Source organism: Notamacropus eugenii, chromosome 4, assembly GCF_028372415.1.
Source record: "Notamacropus eugenii isolate mMacEug1 chromosome 4, mMacEug1.pri_v2, whole genome shotgun sequence".
NCBI classification, from domain to species: domain Eukaryota; kingdom Metazoa; phylum Chordata; class Mammalia; order Diprotodontia; family Macropodidae; genus Notamacropus; species Notamacropus eugenii.
In genome coordinates this window covers 155503680-155518795 of record NC_092875.1, presented here as the reverse complement: position 1 = coordinate 155518795, position 15116 = coordinate 155503680, and the positions used below count along the sequence as shown (strand labels likewise).

The window sequence follows — 15116 nt, the reverse complement described above, 5'->3', positions numbered from 1 at the left end:
TATTCACAGAGAACTCTAACCACCTACCCTTGTTACCTGACTAGCCCATTTTTGTATCATGCAACTCCTTGCTGGCATCTTTTTACTCCTATCTTCTAAAATTCTGTATAGGTCTTATGTTGCAATCTGATCACACCCCCCATGCACCTCTTCATTACCTCTCATTTTTATTTCTTTGGAGACTTATATTCCATGTCTCACTACCATACAACAAAAATGGTAGAATATTGGTATTAAAAGGATGAGCCTCTGATTTCCTGGGAAGCTAAGGGTCATTAAAGGAGCTTTGTAATTTCCCAAAGAGAATCTAGCCAGCCTCCTCTTCTCTTTCTTTTCAACTCCACACCCATCCTCACTGTTACACTGTGCTTCTTCTATCCTAGATATGTGTACTAATGTTTGTTCTCTTAGGACCATCATCGCTAACTGCGGAAGCATGTCACCAATAAGTAGGCTGGCCAACAAGTGAAGATTTTTTTTTTAGCCATGGTAACCTATGAAACAAATAAAAGAATTAAGATGATCCTTGCTCCTATGTGGCCCCTTTCTAATTTTGCCAGGATATCAAAAAGGGATCTGAGGCAAAGAATCATATAGTTTTAGAGTGTCAGATTTTTATTTAACTCTTGATATTCTTAAGTGTAAGAGCCATGCTCAGTGACTGAACAACATATTTCTCAAGGGGATGAATTGCACTGCTCTTGATTGAACATTAAGTCATAACCCCTCCCATTATTAGCTAGTTAGTAAGATATGTAAAAGAGCTGTTGAAGAGAGACTGTGTGTAGTTAAGCTAATTGTTGTTTTTGACAATCAAATCTTTGAAATGCAGATGTTGTAAATGAATGCAATGTGCTTTGAAGTCATTCACTCTGGTGAGAAGCTTTATTAACCAAACACTCTGTGCCAGGCATTGCACATATCAGGTTCTGGGGAATCAAATGTAAAAGTAAGTTAGTCCCTGCTCTCAAAGGAGGCCAAGGAAGAAGAACCAGTATCTGGAAGGCAATTTGATGTTTGCTGTTTACTTCTGAAGCTAAGAGCCTTATATTATATTGTTCCTTTCTTTTTGATTTCTGTAGATAAAAAATAACTTTAGATGCCTAAGAATTACAATAATGTTAGCACCCACTAAAGACTGTCCTCTCACTATTTATAATGCCCAGGGACTTCCTTGCATCCTCAACACATAGTAGCACTCCACTATTTTACAAATAAGGAGCCTGAAGCTCAGAGAGGTTAGAAAATGTGCCCAGGGTTGCTTAATTAGTAAGTGATTAAGGCAGGATTTAAACTCTGATCTTCTTGACTCTAAGGCCATTGCTCTATCCACGTTGCCATCTGGCTGTCAATATATCATAGTTTGTATGAAATGGGCTAGGAAGTAACACTGTCCCCTACTTCCCCAGGTGAAGTTCCCCTTTCGCTTTCTTTCAAATTCCTGTCTCATTCAAAGAATACATGCAAACAGGAGACTGAGGGAAAGGACTTTTGTATTTCTGCTTTGCTCAGATCAATAAATGCAAAATGGCAGCTGGGTGCCAGTGTTGAATTTGGACCACATCATCTCACAGAGCATTTCATCCCAGATAAAGAAGTCCCTATCTGAAATACTCATTTCAATTTAATTTACTTTTGCCTCATTGCTGCGCCTTATATCCAAAGTTCTATTTGAGAATGCCACAATTATATTATTCCTTGGTGTGCAAATTCCCAACCAGTTATTCAACATCAAAATACAACTCAGTTATTTTTTTCTTGCCATCTTATGAAATATGATGTTTTCAAAGGAAATAAATTCTATTGCCTTGATTTATGCTTCCCAAACAAGGTATTTTAGAATATTTGTCACATTTCTCAGTAATGGGTACTTGAGAATGAATCTCTCCATAATTTAGTGACAAATAATAATGATTGCTCCCAAAACAGCATCCATCCATTGACGCAACCTTTTTGAAATCTACTTACTGTACCCATGTGTCCCAAATGAACCTTTACTGGTGAGAACAGACAATAATGCTGAAGACCAGTCTTTAAAATAGATAAGATAAAAATTAAATGATATATCTACCTGAGAACAGATTCTTCATTGCTTTTAAATATGTTCTTTTTAATAAGACCTTAAACAATAAAAACAAGCATTCCAATAATAAAAAAAGTATTACATATGAAATCATGGAGCTCTATGATATAAAACTTGGATTTATTTTTTAGAAGTATTAGTAACGTTCAACTCTACAGTGTCTGCCCTACTTGCTTGACACTTTCTGAACTTCTGCTTGCTTCTGTGTATTGTTTTTAGTGTTTCACTGACACTCTTTTTTTAGAATCTCTACTACTACCTATTTGCCCCTGTCCCACAATATTCCACCCCCAAAAATACATTGGTAAATAAATAAATAAGAGTAAACCTTTCTGTATAACAATTATATAGTTAAGCAAAACAAATTCATACATTGACTATAACTTTATGTCCAATTCTGTACCTCTAATAGATTCTCTCTGTGCCAAAAGGTGGGAAGGTTCTGTCATCATCATTCACTTGGAGTCATGATTGGTCCTTCCACTGAGCACAGTTCTTAAGTCTTTCTAATATATTACATTTATATTATTGTAGTCATTGTATAAATTCTTCTTTAAGTTTTATTCACCTCATTCTTTATCTGTTTGTAGGAGCCTTCCTAAATTTTGAATCCAAAACTTTCTCTTTTCCTGTGTGACAGTATTTCCACTACATTCATAAACTGTAGTTTTTTCCATTTTCCAAATGATAGGCACCCATTATTTGTAGTTCTCTGCTACAACAAAAAAGTGATACCATAAATATTTTTACACATACAAGTCCTTTCTGTCTTTGACCTTTAGTAATGGTATAGGGTCATGGGTACGTAAGGTTAAATATTTTGGGGGTATAGGTACACACTGTTTTCTAGAATGATTAGTCTAATACATAGGTCCATCAACAATACCTTTATGAGCCTGTACTCTTACCACTTTTTTTTAATACTTGATATTTTCCTTTATGTGTCATCTTTGTCAGTCTCATGTGTGTCAGGTGGAATGTGAGTGGTTTTAATTTGCATTTCTCTGGTTAGTGATTTGGAACATTTTATTTTCCCCATACTGTTGTTGATTGTTTGTATTTCCCATTTGACAACCGCCTTTTTATATCCTTCGACCATTTAACTATTGGGGTAGGTCTTGTTTTTATATATTTATATAAATCCCTAATCTGTACATGTGTATGTATAATATTATTAGGTATGCATATAACCCATATAAATACACACACATATAGGGTATATACATTGTGTGTGTGTGTGTGTGTGTGTGTGTGTATTATCAGACCTTTATCAGAGAAGTTTGCTAAAAAAGGTGTTTACCAAGTCATTATTTCCTTTATAATTCTAACTGCATTGATTTTTAGTTTGGGTAAAACTTTTTCAATTTTATATGATAAAAAATTCTGTTTTACATTTTATCTCTTATGATCATCTCTCTCCCTTGTTGAGCCAATAACCCTCTGCCTAGATAGCATTGTAAAAGGTGCTTCCTTCTTTTCTTCTGTATGATCACATACACATAAGTGTTATGTATCAATTTGGAGTTTATTATGGTATAAGTTGTAAGACTTTTGTCTCAATCCATTTTCTATAATACTGCTTTCCATCTTTCCAAGGAATTTTTTTCTTTACCCAGTAGTTGACATTCATCAGTTTATTAACCACGTTGCCACTATGATTAATAACTTTTGCCCCTGCTCTATCTGATCTGATTGATTGATTCATTTAAAAATTTTTTAAACTAGCACCAAATTGTTTTGAGGATTATTACTTTATACAATATTGTCAGATCTTATTATTCTGGGCCCCTTTGTTTCTGACTTTCTTAATTATCTTTGAGATTTTTGACTATTTGTTCCTTCATATGAATTTTGTTATAATTTTGATTAGTTTTATAAAATAATTCTTTGGTAGATTAACTGGTATAGATCCAAATATGCAAATTAGGGACCATTGCCATTTTTATTATTTTGGTGTGGACCAGTTGAACAGTTAATATTTCTCTAATCATTTGAGTTTTCCTTTTATTCTGTGATGAGTATTTGTAGCTATATTAATAAAATTCCTATGAGTATCTTGGCAAATGGACTCCTATATATTTCATAAATTCTATTGTTATTCTAATGAGATTTCTTATTCTATTTCTTCCTCCTGGGTTTTGTTGGTAATCGTAAGAAAGGCTGATGGTTTTTTTTGTGGATTTACTTTATGGAGGTTATTAATTAATTTTTATTTGAATCTCTAGTGTTCTATAAGTAAGCCATCATATCATCTTTCTTATTTTTGGTTGGGTTCAGGTAAAAATAATCTAAAGACAAGTTGCTATCTTTCTACTTTTATTTTATATTTTGCAGGTTGTTGTACAAGTGGATAAAATTACTACTTTTTGTAATTGAAAAGGAGTTTTGGTTTTAAGCTTGTTCCTAAAGAGTCACTCAAATTATCTTTAGAACAGCTCTACTATCACAAAGGACAATGACAATGGCTTGTACCTCATTCCGTTCCTAAATGGTTTTAATTTATTTTGCTGCTCTGTATATTTTAAAGTCTTTTCATTCAATGTAGTTTGGAGATTGTGAGTGTTCAGGATGGTAACAGCTATTAAACATGTTATTCTTAACTATTTTTTAATAAATCGTGTTATATTTTGAAAGTTGTGAGCAACAATTATATCTATAATCACACTACAAATCAAATGTAGTTTATTTGCCAATTTGTGTATGTAGTATGTGGATTTTTTTTTCTGTTAGTTGATAAAGGATAGTGAGTTTCTGGTGTATAATTCTAGCCAGCTGATCATAACTTTCTGGAAATCTAGTAGATGCCAACTTTTTGCATCCTATAGTGATATATCACATAGTTTCTACCACTTTGTTGCACCATCTGCATCAATGGACTATCCCAAGCTTCTTAGGGATAATATTTGCGTAATATCAAGTGACATGACCTGGGTCTGAATCATGATCATAAAGTCTTTGTTTTAATGAGCTTAGTATCCCTTGCCTTCTCAACTGGTGGGGAAGGTGGTAGCAGAAGGGACAAAATCTGGCATTGAAAATAAAATGAAATTATATATATTTTTAAAAACCTCCTCTGTTTCTACAAACAAATTCACATGACTCAACCATTTGTTCCATATTTCTTTGTCAACACATTATTGAGTGAGTTTATGTGGCTGTTGCTTTCACTCTTGGTTTCGCAGCTCTGCTGTGTCATAGGCTCTCTGGAGACATGGCACATTGGGTTACATTCAACAAAATGAATAGCGTATTGTTGTAATCATCTTTTGTTTTTCTTTGGAGAATGGTCTGTTCCCAAAGTACGTACGTGGTTATTTGCATATTGTTTCCCCTCACCGCCATTTGAATGTGAGCTCCTTGAGAGCAGGGACCATATTTTTTTGCCCTTGTGCTTATCCCCAGCATTTAATACAATAACTGGCACATATTCAATGCTTAATAAATGCTTGTTGATAGAGAAGGTATTCTTCTTTCTATACCTGCCTTAGAGTGAAGGGCTTTGATTTTCATTTATGTTCTATGGGTTTTATTGGTGTATGAGGTGTTCAAAGAATAGCCCTTCTGGTGTGAGGGCTTGCCCACCTTTGGTGTTCACCTGGCACTCTATTATCACGTATGGCTCCAAGAAGGTGTATCATGTACAGCAGCTCAAGCCGGCACTGTGGAGCACCTAGAACTTGGTCAGATATCAAAGATCCCAAGGTCATCCGCTGCATCCTGGGCCATTACCAGTTGTCTTGCGTTTTGTTTTGCCATTGGATTTTAATGACTCAGGAAGAGAGAGTGAGACCGATGGCTTTGTGCAACTCTGCCTCACTTAAATCTGATTCACAGATGAGTCAAGACATCACCCTGTGATGTCATTGGTCTGCTTGGAAAAGGAAGGACACACAATAACATGGGTTTTGTTAGAATGCTTTCCAGATCCGTTATGGTCTGTTTTATGATTCTGAATGTGTACATTAAGACTGGTGTTATGTGTTGTTAAATTGTTTTACATGGTCTCATTGAGCTAAGATTTCACACCTTTCTCCTTGATATCCTTGTGCTCAATGTCTCTTACTTATGGGAGACTGTGGTATTTGTAATTAATCACCTTTGGCCATTAGTTTGATCTGATCTTTGGATTCACTCAAAAAACTTATTGTATATTGCTATCTTGTCCCTTTCCTCTTTATTGCTAGGGTTTAGAAACAAATAGTGCTGAGATAAGTCACTATCCTGCTATTTTTATACATTTAATATTTTATGAATTGTTGCACAGTTGTATAAATAATTGCTCTTAGTATGAAAAGATAAAACAAGCTCATCCTCTCTAGGTTCATTGAAAATATGTTCAGTACAATTCCAGTAACAGATAATGTGTCTACACATAATTGCAACAGAGATGATATGCATTTAGTAGCAAAATTTACATATGGTTTAGAATTCTTCTGTTAGGTCCCTATATTTTGTACTACTTCATTTCATATAGTTTGGTAAGTCTAAGTATTCTTCATGGTTACATATATTGAAAATATTGTTCTTAAGTTTTTATAAATTAGTGCTTTTTGTTTCGAGTCATTTTTTCAGTTCTGTCCAACTCTTCTTAACCCCATTTTGGGCTTTGTAATTTTTTTTTCTTTTTTTTTTTTGGCAAAGATACCAGAATGGTTTGAGATTTCTTTCACTAGTTCATTTTACAGATGAGGAAACTGAGGCAAATCAGATTATGTGGCTTGCCCAGGGTCATACAACTAGTAAGTGTCTGAGGCCAGATTTGAATTCAGGAACATGTGTCTTCCAGGTACTTTATCCACTGTGCCACCTAACTGTCCTGGGATCATACTAAGTTCTGACAATTGCAGGCAACATTTTGGTATTTAATAATGGTCTCATTCCAATATAGTTCATGAATTCAGTTCTCCAGGGAATTTTGAGCATTTTTTTGGTAGGGAGAAAGGAAATAAGCATTTATTAGACACCTGCTACATGATAAACACTGTGATAAGTACTTTACAAATATTATCTCAATCTTTACACCATACCTGGGAAGTAATTATCCCCTTTTTAGAGATGAGAAAACTGAGGCAAACAGAAGTTAAATAATTTACTTAGGGTCACATAGCTATTAAGTGTCTGAGGCCAGATTTGAACTCAGATCTTCTTGACTCCAGGCCCAATGCCTTATGCTCTGTACCACCTAGATGTGTTACCAGGTATAAGAATTTCTCATCTATCAATCTATGGAAGGTTGAGTGCTGTTGATATATAATTCTGCCAACCAGATCTTGTCTTGCTAGGTAATCGGTAGGTGCTAGATTTTTACAGACTGCAAAGGTATATTGCAGAGTTGCTACTTTTTATGATATAGTATAGTATAATAAATATAATATAATAAATATAATATAATATAATATATATGCATACCACACACAAATATATATATTATATGTACCATTTTTGATAGCTTTTCCTATAATTAACCAAATTAATAATGAGATGCTCTTTATACTACTGAGATTTATTACTATTTTTGCCGTCATTGTTTTTTGTGTTATTGTTATTACTATTATCATCATTGTTATTATTGCTCATGCAGTAACTCTGTTCTGGGTAGTGGGGATCTCACAACAAAATGCCCTTGAAGTGCTTATATCCTATTGGGGAGATACAGTACACAAGTAAATATAAGGTAATTTGAGAAGATGGCAAATATTTTTAGCAAGGCATATCAGGGCAGATTCTTTGGAGGATATTTTCTCAATGACCCTTCAACAAGATAACAGTGCAAAGTGACAAATCTTCCCTCTTTTAGAATATGAACGCTGGATAATCACTTAGCCCTTCAAACTGGTCAAACTTGTTCACCTTCAATTTAGTTTATCCACTGTATTTCTATTTCAAAGACTCTAACTCTGCTTTTCTCAAATGAATGCTTACAAGCCATCAATGCTGTTTAAAATCCACTTTCTCCTTGTTAGATTGTGTTTGACTGTTCTGGATAATTTATTCTTAGGAGCAAGACATTTTTCAAAAATTTTCAGTATATTATTTATTTCCCATGGGTTATATTCTGACAGGATTCTGATTGTATTTCCTTGAAGTATGTTCCTTGCTACCTGCAATATTTTGTCTTTGATATAGGTTCTCAGGAGATTGGCACTCATATTTTTGAAAGAGCTGAGCCCAGGGCTTCTATCTTGTGGCATCCTATGGATTCTATGTTACTATAGTATGGTTCCTCTTTGGCTCCAGTACTTCTGATCCTTCTTCATTTCTCTAAATATGGTATTCAAGGTTTGGCTGTTTCTTGTCACTGTTGCTGCGGCTGCTGCTATTTCTGCTGAGGCTCCATCATATTTTTCTAGAAGACCAATCAATGATCCTTAGATGATCTCTTTAAGACCTTTTTGTTCAGCTCAGTTGCTTTTTTGTTTTTTAATTTCAACTATTTCACAGAATTTGAGAATTGCAAGGGAGCTCAAATGACATCTCCTCTAACCTATTCATAACAAAAACAAAAATTATACCATACCCAGTAAGTGATCTCCCAGGCTTTGCCAATGAAGGAGAGCCCACCACTTCCTGAAGCAGCCCATTCCACTTTTCACTAGCTTTAACTGTTAGGAATATTTTCCTGATATCAAACCAAAATTTGCCTCTTCCTACCCATTTCTACCCAATGCTTCTTCTTCTGGCTTCTGTGGGAGGAACACAAGGTGTTCTTCCAATTTTGATGTTTCTGAGTTTGTGATTATATTTCTTAGTAATTTGGGCTCCATTTCCTCTGTGTTTTAATGGTGTCTCCTCTTTCTAGTTTCTGTTCCAATTTCTTTAGAACTTTTCATTCTCTGATTCTACTCCTTAACTTTTCTTTCAGCTCTTTCATTGACCATCTAAATGATGTCATGTTCCTGTGGCCCTTGGCATTTTTTTTCTGATGTAGATATTTTAAAAAATTATTCTCTTCTGAAATTTTCTCCTGGTATTTCTCATACCCCACAACATTTTTTCATTGGATTAGGAGTTATAGTAGACTGAACATTGCAATGTCATTCAACAAATTTGGCAACCAATGAATTGTAGGGTATTAATATAATTGCATAATAAAATTTTAAGCACCTGTTGAGAAGACTTGGGCAAGTGAAGGAGAATGACATAGTAACATTTCTGTGTTGAAATATTTGAAGAACTTACTTTCATGTGGAAGAGGGATTAAAATTTTTCCTGTCCTACCTCCTCCATTTGAGTGGCCACAAAAGGCAGAACAATTGGAAGAAGTTACAGATGAGCAGATTTGGGTTCAGTTTTAAGATATCACTATCTAAGAATGAGAATGATCTGAAAGTAGAGTGGGGTAGGGGGAAGAGATATGTGTATACTCCTTAGATATGCTGTGTAGGGAATTCTTGGTCAGTTACAAGTTAGAACTGATCATGCTTAGAGACTGTTCACGATGTGTTGTGGTAGGCTAAGAAGCAAACATCTGCATTTGTAGGGGCAGAATATTCATACATAGGGAGCTGATTACTGTGTACAGTGTTTTGGTCAGGCTGTATTTGGAAAATGTGCTTATTCTGGGCACCACATTTTAGGAAGGACATTTTAAATCTAGAACCATTCCAAATTGGAGAAGCAGTTAGTTGGTATGGTGGATAGACCACTGGACCTGGAGTCAGGAAAAGCTGAGTTCACATCCAGCCTCGTACACTTACTACCTGTGTGTCCCTAGGTAAGTCACTTAATCTTTCTTTGCCTCGGTTTCCTCAGTGGTAAAGTAGGGATGGTGATGAGGAGGAGGAGGAGGATGACTGCTAACAATGCCTACCTGGCAGGGTTGTTGTGGGGATCAAAACAGATATTTGTAAAGTACTTAGCCCAGTGCCTGACATAGCTAGAGCTTAACAAATACTTATTCCTTCCTTTCTCTGTATTCTAAAAGAAGTTGCCTAAGATGGCACAAAGACTGGAGACCATTCTATGTTAGGATATATTTGCAAGATGTAGGGTTGTTTAACAAAGAGAAAAGAAGTCTTATGGCAAGAGAAGAGGGACAGACTTGCGTGTTCTCTTCAAATATCTGAAGGACTGTTATGTAGAAAGTGGGGGAGGGGAAGCATTTATATTGTGTCTACCATGTGCCAGGCACTGTGCTAAGTGCTTTACAAATATGATCTCATTTGATCTTCACAACAACCCTGGGTGGTAGGTGCTATTATTATTAATTCCATTTTACAGTTGAGGAAACTGGGGTAAGGAGAAATTAAGTGTTTTTCCAGGGTCACACAGCTACTAAGAGTCTGAGGTCAGATTTAAACTCAGGTCATCCTGATTCCAGACCCAGAGTTCCACCCATAGTATCACCTAACTACCCGGAAGGGATTAGAATTATTCTGCTTGATTAGGAGAACGTTGTACACAGTAACAGCAACATTGTGCAAGGATCAGCTTTGATAGACTTAGCTCTTCTCAGCAGTACAATGATCTAAGACAATCCCCAAAAATTCATTATGGAAAATGCTATCCACATCCAGAGAAAGAAATATGGAGCCTGAATGCAGATGGAAGCATACTATTTTCTCTTTTTTTGTCTGTTTTTTTCTTTCTTGTGGTTTTCCCTTTTTGTTCTGATTCTTTTTTCGCAGCATGACTAATGTGGAAATATGTTTAATGTGATTGTATATGTATAGCCTATATCAGATTGCTTATCATCTTTGGAAGTGGGGGAGGGGAAGGAGAAAGAAAAACATTTGGAACTCCAAATTTTATAGAAGTGAATGTTGAAATCTATCTTTACATGTAATTGGAAAAAAAATACTAACTCATATGAACTACCTCACTTCCCCATCAGCTTCATGGCCGATACAACTGGCATTTCTCCAAATCCAATGATTTCTCTCAAACATTAATAGGAGAAGTAAAGGCAGTGGGTGACATAGAACTTTATGTCACCCATTCTAGGGTGAATTGATTCCTTTATGACCATCCTGTGGAGGTGGTCCTTATTCTTAAAGGAAAGACTAGATAAGAAGCCTCTTATGTAGGGCTTGTGAGTGAAAAACAGCCTCAAAGTTGGAAATGGAAATGGTAACCCTATTGCAATAAAAATCTCAATTGGTGAGCAAGCTTTTCAAGTAATTCCAGTAATTTCTTATTAAGGGTTTAAATTTGAAATCACCTTTACTTTTAATTCTTACTTTCTAACAGTCTTTCTAAAATATATTCATTTGTGCTCCTACCTTATTGAGCACAATTATATTTAAGATATTTTATTTTTTTTAATTATTTGGAATCTTACTAGACCTCATGACCTCATTCTGACCATCATTTGTCACCATATAGTACTTTAAATGTTGATATGGAAAGTGTAGCAGATTGGGCTGAATTTCTAAGTTCTCAGGGAAGTATCCTGGAATTTTGTTATTGTTAATGATTCATTTGGAAGAGTGATGAATTTGGAGTCAGAGGACCTGAGTTCAGTCCCAGCTCACCTATTTACCATTTATGTGACCACAGGCAATTTACTTTACCTCTCTTTCCTCAATTAAGAAGTGATGGGATTGAATTAGATGGCTTCTGTGGTCTTTGCTTGTCATCTATCTGTTGTTTATCAAAGTTGAGGACAGAAAAAATTATCCCTCTCAGATGGAAGAATACTGTGTGTGTGTGTGTGTGTGTGTGTGTGTGTGTGTGTGTGTGTGTGTATGTGATATGCCTCCTCAAGTATGTGTATTTGAACTGGTCATTGCCTTAAATTCTAATTAGCACGTAAGGGCTGGGAAACTAATTAGCTGGCAACACTTAAAAGAGAATCAAATGAAAGAAGTTAAGATATTTAGGCTTAGTTTAGCTTTTGCAAAGAGAAAATGGCAGCCCTTAGGGCAGGCTTAGGGTCCGAGCTACAAGGCAGCATTTTTGTTGCCTCTCTTTGGAAGGATTTCTTCATCTTTTTTCACACATGCACTCACAACGATTTCGTCTTCCATAGAAGACTGAGGAGTATGTGTTTATGATTTTTCTAAGTGTCTCATTTCTCAGTTTGGCAGCAAGTCAAAGCTGCATCAGGCAACAGATTGAAGGGAAGGTAGAATCATCAGAGGGTTACCTTAGAAGGTTGCAAGGAGATTGTCTTGAAGATAATGTGGGTCATTGCTATTTTCGTTGTGCTTGCTTCAAGTAGTTCTTTCTGGTGCTGATTCTTACTCAGCAGTCCTTGAATAAGGGAAGGGGAAAGCCTTTATTGAGCATTTCCTATGTGTCAGGCACTGTTGTAAACTCTAGAGAAATCATACAAGCAAGAAAGATAGTTCCTGACCTCAAGAATCTTACATTCTGTTAGAGAAAAGCAATACAGCTAGGGGAGGTCTGGCCCAAAAGCAGTGTTTAGGCAGTGTTGATTTGATGACTGCTCTCCAAGCTAGAAATGAAGGGGTATGGAGGGAAGAACCTATGCTCCATGGAGTGAAATGGATGAGAAACAGAGTGATGGGCATGAGTCCAGGTTACCTGTGGTGAACTGTTAACAGTCAGAAACCTAGAGACTCTGGGTAGAAGCTTAGAGAGCTAGGGTGGATGGAGGATAATAGCATGGAACCATGAAGATGTCCCAGAAATAGATGTGGATAAACTACTTTGTATCTGTTTGAAAACTATGAAATATTGTGTTTAAATGTGTTAAAAAGATATATTTTGAAAAATAAGATTTTTTCATAACTCCAGGTGTCTTAGCAGAAGGCAATATCTTTCATCTAATCCAAAGTCCAGAGCTGTTTAACAGGGTACTAGTCCTAGGGAAATGGAGATACAATATAGTTTGTAAATGGTAGAGGATAAGACAGAGATCTCAGAATGATAAAAGAAGAGAGCTAAGAGGAAAGCCTTTTTAAAAAAACTAGGGAAAAGATAATACTATGCTTCCTTATTAGAAAAAAAGAGATTGTAGTAGATGACAAATTCAAGAAGAATAAATAATGTGATATAGCAACTGTCCCTCAAAACAAAACAAAAAAAGCAAACAAACCATAATGTAATCTTGGGCTGTATTAAGTAAGGCATCTCTAGGAATATGAAGGTGTTCATTCCATTGTACTGTGCTCTGATCAGCTTCCTACACTTCTCCCTGCCCTCATTCTGTTAACTGACCATGTGGCTTCTTAATCTTCTGAGAAAATTGAGGTTTTTGACTATGAGTTTCCTCTTCCCCTCCTTTTTTCATCTCAAAATGCCTTTATATCATCGTCTACTCTCTCTCTCTCTTTCCCCAGTTTCTGATTATGTGTCTTGTCTCCTTGACAAGGCCAACTCTTCTACATGGTTCTTGGATTCCATCAGCTCTCATCTTCTCCAGCAGATTGCCTCACCTTCATCCCCCACCTTCCCAATCTTTACCTATCCATTCTTTCCCTACTGCCTTTAAACATGCCCAAATCTTCCCCAGCCTTTAAAAAGGAAAAAAAAATATCCAAAACCCTTCCACTAGATCAACTCATAGAAATCAACCTGATAACCAGCCCATACCAATCAATAAGTATTTGACTGTAAGCTTGCAAAGAAGACTGAGAAGGAATGGTTAGAAAGATAGGAGGAGGAAATTCAGGAGAGAGTAGTGTCATGATATTTCAGAGAGGAGAAAATATCCAGAGGGAGAAGGTGGTGAATAGGGTCAAAATTAGCACATTGGTCAACTTGTTTGCTGAAAATAAAGATCATCAGACCTAGAAATTAAGAATTAATTGGTCTACAAATCAAGTTGATGATTAGATTGACCAATTAAGGATTGGTTACTTTGGAGAGAGCTCAAATAAATGATAATATCAGAAGCCAGATTTCGAAGAGTTGAGAAGGGAATTGAATGAGAATAGAGGAAGTGGGGGCAATGAGTATAGACAGTGGAAGTTGAGGGGATAATGATCAATTAATTCTTAATTGGTAGATCTGTTCGTTGGCTTGATTTATTGACTATTTTTTTCACTACTTTAATTTTTTTTTTATTTTTCACATTCATTAAAATTTTTTGAGTTCCCAATTTTGTGTTTTCCTCTAGTACCTCCCCCATCCATAAAGAAAGCAAGCAATATATCAATTATATACATGAAATCATAAAAATATATTTGAACATTAGCCATAATGCCAAAAAACCAATAAAAAGCAAAAAACATTTTCAGAGTAAAAACATAAGTATGTTTCAGTCTGCATTCAGAGTTCATAAGATCTCTCTCTGGAGGTGGATGGCATTTTTGATCAGGGGTTCTTTGGAGTTGTCTTGAATCATTGCCTTGATTAGAGTTGCTAAGTCTTTCATAATTGGTTATCATAACAATATTGCTGACACTGTGCACAGTCTTCTCCTGGTTCTACTCGTGTCACTTTACATCAGTTCATATAAGACTTCCCAAGTTTTTCTGAAACTGTCCTGCTTGTCATTTCTTATAGCACAAGAATATTCCATCACAGTTATATACCACAATTTGTTCAGCCATTCCCCAATAGATGGGCACCCTCTCAATTTCTAATTCTTTGCCAACAGGGGCAGCTAGGTGGTGCAGCGGATGGAGCACCAGTTCAGGAATCAGGAGGACCTGAGTTCAAATCTCACCTCAGACACTTGACACTTACTAGCTGTGTGACCTTGGGCAAGTCACTTAACCCCAATTGCCTCATTCTGGGTTATCTCCAGTCATCCTGATGAATATCTGGTCACTGGATTCAAATGACTCTGGAGGAGAAGTGAGGCTGGTGACCTGCACAGACCTCCCTCGCTCAAAGCAAAGTCAAGTGCAAGTCACGTTTTCCTCTGATGGCATGGTCTTCCTCTGCAACAAAGGCTGAACACACGCAATGCTTTGCCATCATAGAAAGAGCTGCTATAGATTAGTACTAAGAGGTTGTTTCCTCTTTTCTTTGATCTCTTTGGGATACAGACCTAGTTCTGGTATTGCTAGGTTCAAAGGTATATGCTCAGTTTTATACCCCTTCTATAGCCCTTATAGCCCTGGGTAAAATTCCAAATTTCTCTCCAGAGTAGTTAGAACAGTTCACAATTCTACCAACA

The 15116-nt window shown here is 36.1% G+C and overlaps 1 protein-coding gene across 16 annotated transcripts in view; it reads left to right on the top strand.

Annotated features, from left to right (window-relative positions):
* CPQ (carboxypeptidase Q) overlaps positions 1-15116 on the top strand; it is a 681911-nt gene that overhangs the window by 393117 nt on the left and 273678 nt on the right. The gene's annotated exons all lie outside the window — the stretch shown is intronic.